General features: G+C 38.9%; 1 protein-coding gene and 1 pseudogene across 1 annotated transcript in view; one reads left to right on the top strand and one right to left on the bottom strand.

The window, feature by feature from the left end:
- Positions 1 to 15,821, top strand: part of MDGA2 (MAM domain containing glycosylphosphatidylinositol anchor 2) — a 926,008-nt gene that overhangs the window by 289,217 nt on the left and 620,970 nt on the right. The gene's annotated exons all lie outside the window — the stretch shown is intronic.
- LOC112441456 (GTP-binding nuclear protein Ran-like) lies at positions 6,876 to 7,661 on the bottom strand (annotated as a pseudogene).

The following is a 15,821-nucleotide window of genomic DNA, read 5'->3' as shown; positions in this document are numbered from 1 at the left end:
GTGGAAAGGGACCAAACTTTGAAAAATCTGGCCCAGTCGATGTTAGCAAAGATAATTCAACCAAGGGGACCAAGAAGGCAGGCAGAGAGATGTTACCCAAAAACTAGATTCACCTCTTAGTGGGTGATGGGCCAAAAGACACAACTAAGCCAAAGGTCAGGAGAAGAAGGGTTTATTATTACTTGTTGCATGTAAGGAGAACACCCAGGAACTTTCACAAAGCAGTGCCTCCCGGAGCAGCAAAACTGGGCAAGTTTTAAGCTAAAGGTATATAGATATTCATAAAGAGGCTTGAGCAATCACAGAGTCCAAGCTTTCCTTGATTGATGTCACAGGGGTCAGAAAAGGTCAATATCATCTTCTCATTGGTTCCAGTTGATCTGGTGATTGAGCACTTCAGGCTAATCTTTACCATTGAAACAGAAGTAGGAGTCTTTACAACTGATACGTTATCTTTGCTATTGCTACTTCACTTGCCTGATAACAGGCAGTGTTTCCTCACTCTTTTATTCCCTTAAGATCATTAATTACTGAGACCTGTTCAAGGATAAACATTGTAGCCAGGATTTGATCACAGAATGACTTAGGCCAAAAATGACTTCACTTTTGTTGAGAAAGCTATGCCTGGTTCTCTTCTTCCAGGGATCCCTTACCCTGTGTCAAGAGCTGGTGTTGGGGCAATATAGTTAAAAAACAAAATATTCTATCCCAGAAAACCTTTTAACTGTTAAAAAATGAACTGAGGCACTTTACATCTTCAAGAGTGTATTTGAGTATACATCTATATGAGTCACACAGTGCCAGACTGAAAGTCTTTGGGACACTCCACTAGCAACAGCTAAAAGAGGCTTTTATAGAGAAGATAGAGAAGCAAAGCAAGAATGTTATTTGATTGTCTCTAGCCTAAGTGGTCGGAGAAGGCAATGGCACCCCACTCCAGTACTCTTGCCTGGAAATTCCCATGGATGGAGGAGCCTGGTAGGCTGCAGTCCATGGGGTTGCTAAGAGTCGGACACGACTGAGAGACTTCACTTTCACTTTTCACTTTCATGCATTGGAGAAGGAAATGGCAATCCACTCCAATGTTCTTGCCTGGAGAATCCCAGGGACAGGGGAGCCTGGTGGGCTGCCAGGCTCTTGGTGGGAGCCTGGTGCGGAGTCGGACACGACTGAAGCGACTTAGCAGCAGCAGCAGCAGCCTAAGTGGTTGCTTTACCTGGGAAATCCTTGTTGGCTGTTTGGGATTGGTGGTTCTTAAGTTTCATTTTCTTGGACTCTACTGCTTTGACTCTAACATCAGTTTTGATTGCTATTAAGGCACCTCAATCTAATGGTCCCTTCAATTAATTACTTTAAAATCACAAGTGTAGAAGAGAAAGAAAACAGTTTCAGTATTGAATAAGGATTAAACCGGAATATGATGTGTCACAGGCAACCTGCTAAAAGATTGCAAAGAAAGAAAGACATCTCATCCTTTCATAAAGAGCTATCACATACATGTTCTCAAGATATACAATAATTAGTCTTCAGGTAAGAGGACTCAAAAACACCAAGTGCTACACATAATTCATCCTAAATTCACTTGATAATTGGGGTGGCCATTTGTGTTAGCTAGTTGGCTTTATCCAAAGAACAAATAATTTTTCTGACAGAAGGTAGTTTTGGTGCTAGGGTTAGGCACCTACCCACCAAACAGAAACTAAGAGATAGGGTATCAGTTTCCATGATAATCACACTTCAAAGGGTTGATTGTCCAGTTCTTCAAAGAGACATGGCTGTATTGTGAAGCTGGCAGGAGGCTTACCATGCTTTCAAGAAGAGTTACGTACAGCAAAGTGTTTCAGTTATACAATGTTGTAAATTGACTATACTTCAATTAAAAAATAAAAAGAGCTACATACATTTCAAAGAGAAGTTCAGTTCAGTTCAGTCGCTCAGTCGTGTCTAACTCTTTTCGACCCATGAACCACAGCACGCCAAGCCTCCCTGTCCATCACCAACTCCTGGAGTCCACCCAAACCCATGTCCATTGAGTCGGTGATGCCATCCAACCATCTCATCCTCTTTCGTCCCCTTCTCCTCCTGCCCTCAATCTTTCCCAGCATTAGGGTCTTTTCCAATGAGTCAGCTCTTCGCATCAGGTGGCCAAAATATTGGAGTTTCAGCTTCAACATCAGTCCTTCCAATGAACACTCAGGACTGATCTCCTTTAGGATGGACTGGTTGGATCTCCTTACAGTCCAAGGGACTCTCAAGAGTCTTCTCCAATACCATAGTTCAAAAGCATCAATTCTTTTGCGCTCAGCTTTCTTCATAGTCCAACTCTCACATCCATACATGACTACTGGAAAAACCATAGCCTTGACTAAGACAGACCTTTGTTGGCAAAGTAATGTCTCTGCTTTTTAATATGCTGTCTAGGTTGGTCATAACTTTCCTTCCAAGGATTAAGTGTCTTTTAATTTCATGGCTGCAGTCACCATCCACAGTGATTTTGGAGCCCAGAAAAATAAAGTCAGCCACTAAGAATTTAAAATATTAACACAAGTTTTCTTAAGAAATTGCTCCAAGAAAAGAGAGTGGGAAGAAGCCTCTCTCTCACTTTCAATAGAGAGAATTAAGCCTCTCATTTTTAACTTCTACGTGTGCCCTTGGGAACAGTTTTAGATTAAGACTAAATTAGTTGATTAACTACCTGAAACACTGAAATTTAAGGATTTTTCAAAAAGGGCTGGGACAATGGAGAGTCAAGAGAAAAAAGTATTTCTAGCTCAAAGAGGCCAGTCCTCTAAGTCTGAGAGTATCCTCAGTATTGGAGGAGCATATTGAAGGAGCCAGCCTACTTTGTTTTCTCTGCAAGAATCAGGAAATTGACTACTACATAGTTAAATGGCCTCTTTCTTATTATCTTTTTAAAGTCAGTTGGCCTAATGCTTAAAATGTTGTTTGTGTTTGAGAGAATTATGTTGGAATCCTCTGCCCTTAGGCATTTTGAAGCACTTGACTGTGGCAACAGTTTTTATTCACAGCTCTCTGAGAATTTCCCCTCCCCCCAACTTTTTTACCCTGAGGCTCAAAGGCTGCAAAGTAGGGCATAGCTTTGTCTAATTCTACTTGTGCAGAAGGTAAGACTACTTTGCTCTCTTAAGGTTTTCTTTTTTTTTTCCCGAAAAAGGAAATTTGTCAAGTCCTTTATAATTGTTCATACAACACTCTATTCATTTATCCCATTGTCTGAACACATTCCTAGATAGCAACGTTGTACCTTTATTTCTTATTTTTAAACAGTTTTACATTTTTTCCCCTTCCAGTTTTATTGAGCTATATTTGACATGCAGCACTGTGCAAATTTAAGATGTGAAGTATACGAATTTCACTTATGTGAGAATAAAAAAAATTAGTAAACAAAGGATGTTGCTGCCATCAAGCTATCACATTATTGCCACCAGATGGTGTACATTGTGGGAATGCAGGATGAGAGGCACAGGATACTGCCCCCCACCCCACCCCTCATAGCTGGGGTGCATATCAAAGGAATGATTTCAGTGAGCACAGATTTTGCCTTTTTCAGATAGATATACAGAAAGGGCTTCCCAGTGGAATCTGCCTTCCAATGCTGGAGAAGGAGACAGAAGAGAAAAGGGTTAGATAGATCCCTGGGTTGGGATCTTCCTGGGTCTGGAAGATCCCCTGGAGGAGAGTCTGCTGCTGCTACTGCTAAGTTGCTTCAGTCCTGTCCGGCTCTGTGCGATCCCATAGACAGCAGCCCACCAGGCTTCCCCGTCCCTGGGATTCTCCAGGCAAGAACACTGGAGTGGGTTGCCATTTCCTTCTCCAATGCATGAAAGTAAAAAGTGAAAGTGAAGTCGCTCAGTCGTGTCCGACTCTTAGTGACCCCATGGACTGCAGCCTACCAGGCTCCTCCGTCCATGGGATTTTCCAGGCAAGAGTACTGGAGTGGGGTGCAATTGCCTTCTCCTAGCAAGCCAATATTCTTGCCTGGAGAAACCCATGGGCTGAGGAGTCTGGCAGGCTCCTGCCCATGGAGTTGTAAAAGACTATGTAAAATTGAAGTGACTTGGCACAGCAGGTACATAGAAAATCACTAAAGTAATTAACTTGAGATATTGAGATATCTGATTTTCTTTAATTAACAGTAACCTTTTGATGTTTCAACTACTTGATCTTTGTTGTAAAAACTCCTGTATATCCTGGCTCCCCACCTTGCCTCTTCAGAGTAGTCTCTCAGTTATTTGAGATGCTCTATCCCAAACTTAAGTCCTCAGTTTTGTCCATTGAATAAAACATAACTCTTAACTTTTAGGTTGTGCATTTTTCTCAGTCAACTCATACATTATGAAATGATTTCCACGATAAGTTTAGTGAACATCCATCATCTCATATAGACAAGATATAAAAGAAAAAGCAAAAAAAAAAAAAAAAACCCTGTTTTTCCTTGTGATGAGAATTCTTAGGAACTAATCTCTCAACAGCTTTTATATATCACATACAGAAGTGTTACTTTTGTTTGTCATGTTGTACATTATATCCCTAGTACTATTTATCTTATAATGGGAATTCTGTACCTTTGAAATGCCTTCATCCAGTTCCCCTTTCCCCCAACCCCAGCTTATGGTAACCACAAATCTGATGTTTTTTACTATGACTTTGTTTGTTTTTAGAATATAACTGACCTACAACACTTGTTCGTTCCTGGTGCAAATATTTGTATACATTTCAAGAAAGCCGTTTTGTTGGTTTTTCTTTTTTTTTTTTCCTTTGAAGACTGCATTACAGCCCGCCCCCCCAAAAGGGAACAAACCAAAAATCTATTGGTTGGAATAAATATTTCCATATACCATTTTAAAATCACAAAATCAGTACGTTTAGCCTAAGAAACATAAAAAATGTATTACTCATACTTTTCTAGTCATTATATGTTAGTCTGGAAACTTTAAAAAACTAAACTTATTGGCATAATGCCCCCTCTATTTTAGGAGTCAACATGCTTATATGTTTACATATATTTTCTCTCTATGCAAAATTTATATAACATTTGTATTTATACTTCATAGATTAAAATGAATGTAGTGCTAAGTAAAAGTTATTATCTAACACAACTATGTGCTAGAAGCATGTCGTATGTATTGGTAAATAAAGAAAAAGTAAAGACTTGATGCCAATCACAAGAGCTTACAATCTTGGCAATGAGATGTGACTAACAGACAAAGACAAAGCATCATTAGTGCAGACTTCTGTAACTCAAAGCCTCTTTTGCAGTGGAATTTCTGAGACTCAGAAATCAATAAGGGATAATCTTAGAAGACATCACACAGAAAGTGAAATGTGACCTTTAGTATGAATGATAGTCAGTGTCTTGTTGGGACCCCTGGTTGCAACTAACAGAAAACCATTCAGCCAGCTTAAACAGAAAGGAGCCTGTACTGAGAGGAGGTGGACGTGGTCATAGTATGATCAGGAGTTACACTTAGGTCTCAAGAGCTGAAAGCCACAGTGGCCCTGTGCTAACCTTTTCTTTTAATCTGGGCTCACCTATTCCAATACTTTGGCTACCTGGTGCTAAGAGCCGATTCATTGGAAAAGACCCTGATGCTGGGAAAGATTGAGGACAGGAGGAGAAGAGGGCAGTAGAGGATGAGATAGTTGGATGGCATCACTGACTCAATGGACATGAGTCTGAGCAAGTTCCAGTCCAGGAGATGGTGAAGGACAGGGAAACCCAGCGTGCTACAGTCTGTGGGGTCGCAGAGTCAGACATGATTGAGCGACTGAACAACAGCAACAGATTCCCCTTACCTGCACTTTTCTGTGAACATCTGCATCACTATCTCCTTTTTCCTGGAATAAGCTTAGTTCATTTTCAGCACATGAAGGAGAATTACAACTCATTCTCCAAAATCCTAAGTTTTTATATCCTCAGTTTAAGTGCCTGTCAAATGCTGACTGGCTTCTCAAACTCCTGATTTCCGTAGCTGAAGAAAGAGTTTGATTTGGTCAAGCAAGGTCAAAAGGGCAACCGGGTTGGATGCTGCTGCTGCTGCGCTGTCACTTCAGTCGTGCCCGACTCTGTGCGACCCCATAGACGGCAGCCCACCAGGCTCCCCCATCCCTGGGATTCTCCAGGCAAGAACTCTGGAGTGGGCTGCCACTTCCTTCTCCAAACCGGGTTGGATGACTGCCACTAAAACAACTCTTAGAAAAGAAGTAAGGTAGACAGGATACAGTGTTCAAGTAGAGATGGAAGCGGTGGGAAGGAGCATTGGTAGATGAGAGGGAAAAGAGTGTATTAGATGGGGTGGGCCTTTCTATGAAGGGCGCATTTCATTTACAGAAGACTGTCTTATTGAAAGGCTATTGAATCTGACAATGTTTCAAAAGGGAGAGACAAGTAACAAAGACTATTAAGTAACAAGGTGATACAAATCCTTCCTTTATTCCCACTTTGTGGAGGATCACTTAACTTCTCCCCTCATGTCCTATCCAGCAGCAGGAGATACCAGGTTGTGTGGGGCCGAGTCCTGAGACAGGGCATCTGGGATTAAGGCTGTCCTGAATGTTAAAACAAAACAGGAATCTTTTTTTTTTTTTTTGATATTTGAAATACAACTTTATTCTGATTCTAAACGAAAAGGAATGGGAATGACAGTAACAAACAAGATTCCACCTCTCAATATTGTCATGTGACTATAGCAGTCTTATATTTGAAACTCAAGGAGGAAACAACTGTGTTCCAAAACACCTAAATATGCAGGTCCAAAAAATGAAGGTTTTTTTTTTAACTGCCACATTCACTCCAAAGCCCATCCATCTCCTTCAGCATCCAAAGATTAAGCACATGTTCTGCTTAGCTATATAATAAAGTGGCAAACACGCTGCACCACTGACATCACAGGACAGTTGCCTATAAAACTAGACTTCTGACGCTGGGCCCCAGCTTCACTTTCTCACAGGTCATCATCTTCATCCAGGAGAGCAGTTGTCTGAGCAACCTCTAAATCGTGCTCATACTGTGCTGCCAAGGCTGGGTCCATGACCACCTCTGGCGGGGCAAGAGCAGGCATGGCGACAAACTCCAAGTTAGGGTCTCCAATCAGTTTTCTAGCAAGCCAGAGGAAGGGCTTTTCAAAGTTGTAGTTACTTTTGGCAGAAATGTCATAGTACTGAAGATTCTTCTTTCGGTGTAAGACAATTGACTTTGCCTAAACCTTTCTGTCCTTAATATCCACTTTGTTGCCACACAACACAATTGGGATGTTCTCACACACTCGTACCAGATCTCTATGCCAGTTAGGCACATTCTTGTAAGTAACTCTTGATGTTACGTCAAACATTATAATGGCACACTGAGCTTATATATAATAACCATCTCTCAGTCCACCAAATTTCTCCTGACCAGCTGTATCCCATACATTGAACTTAATAGGTCCTCTGTTGGTATGGAACACAAGAGGATGGACCTCAACACCCAAGGTAGCTACATACTTCTTCTCAAATTCACCAGTCAGATGACGCTTAACGAATGTAGTTTTTCCAGTACCACCATCACCAACCAAAACAAGTTTGAACTGAACTTGGGGTTCTCCTTGGGCAGCCATCGCGATGTTACTTCCAGAAGCGTCTCCGCGCCCGTCTGACTGAGCAAAACAGGAATCTAAGGCTTCCAGTTCAGTTTAGTTCACTTCAGTTGCTCAGTTGTGTCTGACTCTTTGCGACGCCATGGACTGCAGCATGCCAGGCTTCCCTATCCATCACGGACTCTCGGAATTTACCCAAAGTCATGTCCATTGAGTGCTAAGTGGCTTCATTTGTGTCCGACTCTTTGTGACCCCATGGACTGTAGCCCACCAGGCTCCTCTGTCCATGGGATTTTCCAGGCAAGAATACTAGAATGGGTTGTCACGCCCACCTCCAGGGGATCTTCCTGACCCAGGGATGTGACCTGTGTCTCTTATCTCTCCTGAATTGGCAGTAGGTTCTTTACCACTAGCACAGGAAGCCCCACAATTTGTCTGTGAAAGTGAAAGTGTTAGTTGCTCAGTTGTGTCCTACTCTTTACGACCCCATTGACTATAGCCTGCCAGGCTCTTCTGTCCACAGAATTCTCCAGGCAAAAATTTTGGAGTGGGTTGCCATTCCCCCTTCCCCAGGCGATCTTCACAACCCAGGGATCATTGCAGGTGGTTTCTAAAAAAAGACTCTGAGCCACCAGGGAAGCCTGAGCCAGCCATAAAGAAAGACTGGTTTGGATAAAGTCCAGGGGTCTGCTTACATATAAACATACCCTCAATCTACAAAAGTAGTGAGATCTATAACTTTTAAAGTTGTCATATCGATTTTACAGAAAGTATAGAGTATATCAGATTAGAGTACAGGATGTGTTAATCATTGACACAAAGATATTTAAAGCACAAATATGTTAAACAATATCATGCCCACATGATGACATTTGAACAAAGAAGTGTTCTCCGTTGTAAAATTTTTGAAGCATCTGAACACTTTGATTTACTGAAAAGCACAATTTAGAGCAACTTTCTAATATTTTCTCTGACTGAAATTATTTACATCAGGTGTGTAAGAGAAAGTAACAGAGAGAGAGATTGATGAGAAGAGATACCTAGTAGACAATGATAAGAGATAAGAAATGGACAGCTATTCTGATGTATTGACCATAGAAATCCAGGATCAGTTTTACCTACAAAATTTTGAAGTAACTGTTAGAGAAACCCTTTTATTTCCTAAGGCTATAGAGTAGCCAGCTCCTAAAAATATATCCTAAGAATAGTATTCAGAAACTACAGGTTCATTACAGGTATCATAGTCATGTCCTTTGAAGATGACTTTGAAAAATAGCACTCACTTATGTGATGTGTATAGTCTGTTTATATTTGTTTTGTTGTTTTTAATTTATTATATTTTAAAACATTATTGAGTGCTTGCCAAGTGCCATATGTACTATCTTTCATTTACTCCTTATTACAGAGCCAGTGAAGTAACTATTAATGCCCCCGTTTTGCAGATAAGGAAAGTAAGCTTCCAAGATCACACAGCTATTGAATGGTGGAACAGGATTTAAAGCCAGCAGTCTTCCTTGTGAATCGATGCTTACAACCGTGTCTGTACATGGAGTCGTTACGTGGCTCGTATGTAATCTTAATGAAGCACATGCATAGTTGTGGAAGCTGCTTCTTTTTGTATTTGGTTTGAAAAATTGTAAGAGGCTAACCTCAACAGGTATTGATAGTTTGGTACTTGTCCTTCCATTTGTCTCTTTTCTTTTTATGTGTTTTCACTCTGCTTCTGTAGCTAATCAGTACCTTTCAGCAAGGCTAGCATTTTATATTGTCATTTCCTAAGGACTCTTACACCTTGTAATTGTCACTTCTGTTGCTATTTTTTTTGAAATGATTACTATGTTCACATCTTTGAGGAATGGTGGCCATTTTACTGTGAAACTAATGGTGATGATTATCTCTGTGTTTAACTACATATTATCAATCAATGGTTGCATTTTCTCCTCTGCTAGAATCCACCATAATCAGTCCCTGTGAAATCAGAATCCTCGAGAATATTATAAATGAAGTCTGTACTTTTAAAATAAAAAAAAAATAATTCTGATGGACATAATATGGATACCTCTATTTCATTATACTGTTCTCAATGATAATCTGCATTTATTATTTTTTACTCTGTCATGCATTTAATGCTTCCAGCCCCAAGGTTTATCGACATTATAAAGATGAGTAAGCAGTAGCCTCAGTTGTTATCATCACTGATTTTTTTGGACATCTTAGGGATAATTTGTTCATTGTGGTCACACTAAAGCTAGCCACCCCTTCTTCAACAATGAGCAAATATGTGATTTCTCTGCTCTGGACACATAGAGACAGTGAGGGCATTGCTAATGGATGAGCAAAGTAGGAGGCTAGAAGGAATCACTGATGGTCACTAGCCTTGTTTTTGAAATATGTAAAATATTACAAGGAAAATGTAGCTTTATAATGATTGGTGTCCATCTTTTCAATAAGAGTATTAAAACTCTATCTTTGAAACAATGGCCTATGTATTCACCATTCTTCAAAATATTTTTGATTGTTTCAATTTTTAATCTGATAAGTATTTTCACATACAAAATAAAATGCATGTGGCCTAACATCTCTCAGGAATAAATTACACTTATCACTTATTCAGAAATGCCTTTTTAATTTTTAGTAAATGTATTTTACTGTGTTTTAAGGGGATGAATGTCAACTCTTAATCTTGATAAATGTGACTGTTTTCAATTAATTTTGTTTGCACTCAGACACTACCAGGGGCACTGTAGATATTTATATCTATATAGTTAAAATCTTTAGGTTTTAACACGCAGTTTATTAAAAACATGTATAACAAACCCTTAGAAATAAAAATACAGTTTTATACTTCTAATTAGTTCACAAATATTTATACATTATATACATGAGATGGTCAGTATTCTCTGCCACTAGGGCTCTACAGATTGTTCAGTCGCTTTGCCCAAGATTACACAAGCAGCTAATAGCACAGCTGGGACTTTAAATCATGTCCGCTCACATCAAGAACAGTGTTTGCTCTCTTTTAGGAAAACCCTAGCAAGACAAATTTGAAATAGCCGAAGGCATCAGAAGTACTCATTGTAGGATTGCTCCATTGTTAGGGGCTCAGCTATCTTTGTGTTCCCAGGTTGCATAGTTTCCTGATTAGCTCTGCAGTGTTCTGTTCATCTGGTTCACTTGACTGGGCTTAACACCCCCATTTGTTCAGTGACTTTGAATGTGTTTTGCAGTATTTTCTTCTCTACTGGAGTGTCTGTAAGTGGGTATATCAGGTGGGATGGAGCCACTGGGAGGGAGCTGTGTGGCAGCACTGTGCATCCAGCCCAGCAATCAGGAGCAGTGATTCGGATGGCAGTATGTGGTGAAGTTGCCCTTTCAGCCATACTGCAGAACACAGAAATATGAAATAATCCCGATTAGTGAGGGGCAGATGCAAATGAAGGTAAATCTGGTATAGTGCCAAGTGTAGTCACATACCGAGGATAAAACAAGAGAGAAGGGAAGGAAGAAGAATACAGAATAATATATGGACTAATAATTCTATGAGAAATAATCTAGAAAATGTATCTTCAGGAAAAACAGAGTTTGCACATTCAAATTTTTCCAAGTTTTAAGATTATTATACAGTTTTAGATCATCATGAATTAATTAAATTAATTAAGCAAGTTTAGGGAATTATCCTCGTCATAGCCTCACCTTGGAGTTGAACTTTGGAATTGTCTGGATTCTGTGTTCCCTGTCATGGCTCAGCAGCAACTCTCATAATGTTCTATTTTTTTGACTTAGTCCTTCTACATCTATCAGTGCTGCTAAGGATGAAATCTCTACTTTCTTCACTGCCTCCTGGATGCTTCTGTTACATCTATATAAGTTTCTATGTTATAGTACTTTATCAGTCACTAAATATGTATCTGGGATTCTCAGGAGGTGCTAGTAGTAAAGAAACTGCCTGCCAATACGGGAGACATAAGAGATGCAGGTTCAATCCCTGGGTTGGGAAGATCCCCTGGAAAAGATCCCCTGGAAAAGATCCCCATGGAGAATCCTATGGACAGAGAAGCCTGGCAAGCTATAGTTTTTAGGATTGCAAAGACTCAGGCATGAATGAAGTGATTTAACACACAGCACATATATCTAATATTAAAATGTCTGATAGAATAATTGTTAAGAGTAGTCACTAACAATATAGAACACCATTATGTTGTATGTATCTGTCTATGGAACGCCATACATAGTGACTTTATGCCAGACTGGCTCCAAGGTTTGGCAGTCCATAGATGGCAACATTTTGTCTCAAGCATGATCACAGCTGATCAGATCTTCTCCACAGAGTGGTTGTGCATGATAAATTCTTATGAATCTGTGTTCAGAAAAAGGATACGATATGTTTCAGTCACTTTTCACTTAGTACTTTATTGCTTCCTTAAGTAATCACAGATTGTACACATTGTTTAGTTAATACCTGAAATTTATTAGATAGGTATTCAGTATGCACTAAATCTGTTAATTTAGTGTCTATTTCTTCAACTTCTGAAACCTCTGCTTCAACTACACCAGTGTATAATGCCCTAATTTCAGTTTCCATATTTCTCTTTGGTGTCTTTTTATAGGTCATGCTAAGTCACTTTAGTTGAGTCTAACTCTGTGCAACCTATGGACTGCAGCTGGCCAGGTTCCTCTTTCCATGGGATTCTCCAGGCAAGAATACTGGAGTGGGTTGCCATGCCATCCTCCAGGGAATCTCCCCAACCCAGGGATCTAACCCATGTATGTTACGTCTAACGTGCATTGATAAGCAGGTTCTTTACCACTAGCACCTCCTGGGAAGCCCCTCTTAATATCCATCTCTCTTCCACAGACAACCATAACTTTTCTGTCATGTTAATTCATTACTTCCAAGGCTCACAACTCTAAAATTTGCCTCATGAAATCCAAATAAATAACCTTTTCTTTAATCTATCCATGTCTTTATTTTGTATTCCATCAATGCTCTTAAAGAAAAATTATTCATGAGACTTATTGAAGACAGTAATGCAGACTTTATTCAGGGGCCTACTACATGGGATTTTGTGAGGACAGAGATCAGGCTCAACTCAAAACACAACAAGGAAAGGTAGGAATTGATAGCCAAGTTGTAAAGTAGGGGTCAGTGGATGGAAAATTGCTAAGAGAAATACCACATATCTGGTGAGGATGATTCTGGCTGAATGACGTAACAGGATTCTTATTGAAAGGAGGCCAGGGGTATAGACATCACCTGGAGAACTGTGGGGGATGAGGAACTTGATCAGATTTTGAGGATGATCAGTTACCAAAGTGGGGGATTCTGATTGGACTGACAATAAGGTTTTTGTTAATATTGGAATATGTAAAGGAGAACATAAAAGCTCACATACAGGGTCTAGTTGAAAGGAGAATTGACAGGATCCTGACTAAGGTTTGGTCAAGGAGATATATATATATTTAATCATTTTTTATTGGTATTCTATGCTTAAACCCAAGTATTAAAACTAAGATCATGACACCCAGCCCCATTACCTCATGGTAAATAGAAGGGGAAAAGGTGGAAGTAGTGACAGGTTTCTTCTTCTTCGGCTCTGAAGTCACTGTGGATGGTGACTGCAGCCATGACATCAGAAGGCGATTGCTTCTTGGCAGAAAAGCTATGTCAAACCCAGACAGTGTGTTGAAAAGCAGAGACATTACTCTGCCGACAAAGATCCAATATAGTCAAGGTTATGGTCTTCCCAGTGGTCGTATACGATTGTGAGAGCTGGGCTGTAAAGAAGTCAAAGTGCCAAACAATTGATGCCTTTGAACTGTGGTGCTGGAGAAGACTCTTGAAAGTCCCTTGGCCAATAAGAAGATCAAACCAGTCAATCTTAAGGGAAATCAAACATGAATACTCATTGGAAGGCTGAGGCTGAAGCTGAAGGTCTAGTATTTTGGTCATCTGGTGAACAGCTGACTCACTGGAAGAAAAGGCCCTGCTACTGGGAAAGATTGAGGGCAGAAGAGGGTATCAGAGGATAAGATGGCTGGATGGCATTACTAAAGCAATGGACATGAACTTAGGCAAACTTTGGGAGATGGTGAGGGACAGGAAATCCTGGCTGTGCTGCAGTCCATGGGGTTGCAAAGGGTTGAACACTACTGGGCAATTGAACAACCACAACAAAAAATAAATGCTGATTTATTTTTTGAACTGATTAAAGTTAATCTTCAGGAAAGTTCATGCTTGTTATTTTGCTCTAACTGAATGTGAAAGTCCCTTCAGACTATGCATTTTTATATTTTTCAGCAACCTTCTCTAGAACCTAAGTCAGTTTCCTTGGCAAAGTGACTGTTTCTGTAAACTCTTGCTTAGGAAATCATTAGATGGTTTTACTAGAAAACTGTGATTTGGATGGATGCTAAGATGGACATCTCGTGCAGAACAACTGCATAAAATAAAGGGGCCAAAGGAAATCATCAAATATTTCCCAAATTTTAATATTTCTTATTAAGGAGAAAATAAATAAGTACAGGCAGAGAAGATAGGGTTTTGAAAGTTAGCATTAAATAGAAATTATTTTAATTTGTGCTTGTAATAAATTTATAATTTATTTTTAATTGAAAAAGAGAACAAACCTAGGTCTGAGTTTGACCAATAATATTAGGTTACACAGCTGTAATTTTTTTTTCTCCTTTTTGTTACCCATATGAGCCTTTATGTGCAGTGGACATGTCAGTACAGATGATAATGATATTTATAAGGAAAACAAATGTGGAATGAGTATGTGTAAAACATTTGGCCGATTTGTAAGAAGTGCATTCTAGTATCTTGCATTTTTTACCTTTTTGCAGTACCTCTTGACATTATGCACATAGATATTCAAAAATAAATGATCAAAAGCCCTAAACTCATTCAAATGTAGTTAGCATAAAATAAAATTGGTGAATGTACTTTGAGATTAAAGCACTGGAATAAATTACATTTTCTATTTAAGTGAAATTCTAAAAATACCTTTTCAATATTTTGAAGAAATTTGACAGAAATCCTTTCTGTCTTATAAAGTGAATACAATGGAATTGTATTTTCTTAATGGTTCAGAAGGATGTGACTTTTGTACAGATAGTTAGAACTCAATTGATTGATTGACCTGAAAGTGAACTAATTAAAGAGGAGCAGATCAAGACTTATAATTGGTCATAGACTATCCACTGAGCACACAGTACTTTCTGCATGTGTGTGCTGTGCTTTTTCAAGGAAAGCACACCGAAGCCGTACAAAAGAGGAAGGCAATCATAGGAAATAACATCAGAACTTTAATAAAAATACAAATTTTTACATCACAAAGTCTAAAAGCTATTGTTTTAGAGGTTAAAGAAGAAGAGAGACATGACTCATAGTTAGACATATTAGGAAAAGTTTTACAAAGTAGGTAAAATTTTAGATCTGGGGACAACTATAATGTCATTATATTGTTAAATGCAAAATAAAATTGTAAAATGTTTATAGTCATGGAAGCAGAGAAAAATAAGTTAAAAGTTAAATCTTTTTTTTTTAAGTTGACATTAGGAAAAGGCAGATTTTGGGAAAACAAGTTATTTCAAGTCTACGTCAGTTTTACTGAAATAAAAGAAAGATGAAGCCAGGTTAAGAAGGCTCTTGAAGTTAAAGCATTTTGAGTTTATTTGTCAAATTAATCCCATAAACTGGTATCAAAAATTTTTGAGGAATGAAGACATGAACTATGCTTGAGAAAGATAAAACAGGTTGTCCTATGTGACAAAAAGATCAATCACATGATAAGGGTTTTTATTAAGATAGAAATTGTGGGCTAAAATGGTTAAAAAATTAACTATTATTGAGTCACTTTTTAAAAAGAAAGCACTATATTAGACTGTTTTTTTTTTTAATGATGATTAAGTTAACTCCCTTGCAGAGCTACAAAACATATACTCTCTTCTTTACTTTGTCAGTCAAAAAATAGATTTGGAAAGGTTAAGAAAGTGACCAAGTAAAAACTTACAAAACACTTGAGCCAAAATTCAAGATAAGCTCTATTTGACTGCAAAATTCAAGCGCTTACTATTTTAACACTGAAAAAAGCATTTTTATAATGTTGTTAAATGATTGGTTATCAGGGTAAGGCGAGGTTAAAAGAAAACTGAGTTGAAGATGACTATGCCTCTTTAGGGGAACACTGGAGAGGTAATAGGTTTTATATTTAGTCCATCTGACAT

The sequence above is a fragment of the Bos taurus genome, chromosome 10 (genome assembly GCF_002263795.3).
Source record: "Bos taurus isolate L1 Dominette 01449 registration number 42190680 breed Hereford chromosome 10, ARS-UCD2.0, whole genome shotgun sequence".
Classification (NCBI taxonomy): Eukaryota; Metazoa; Chordata; class Mammalia; order Artiodactyla; family Bovidae; genus Bos; species Bos taurus.
This window is presented reverse-complemented; position numbering and strand designations above follow the sequence as displayed.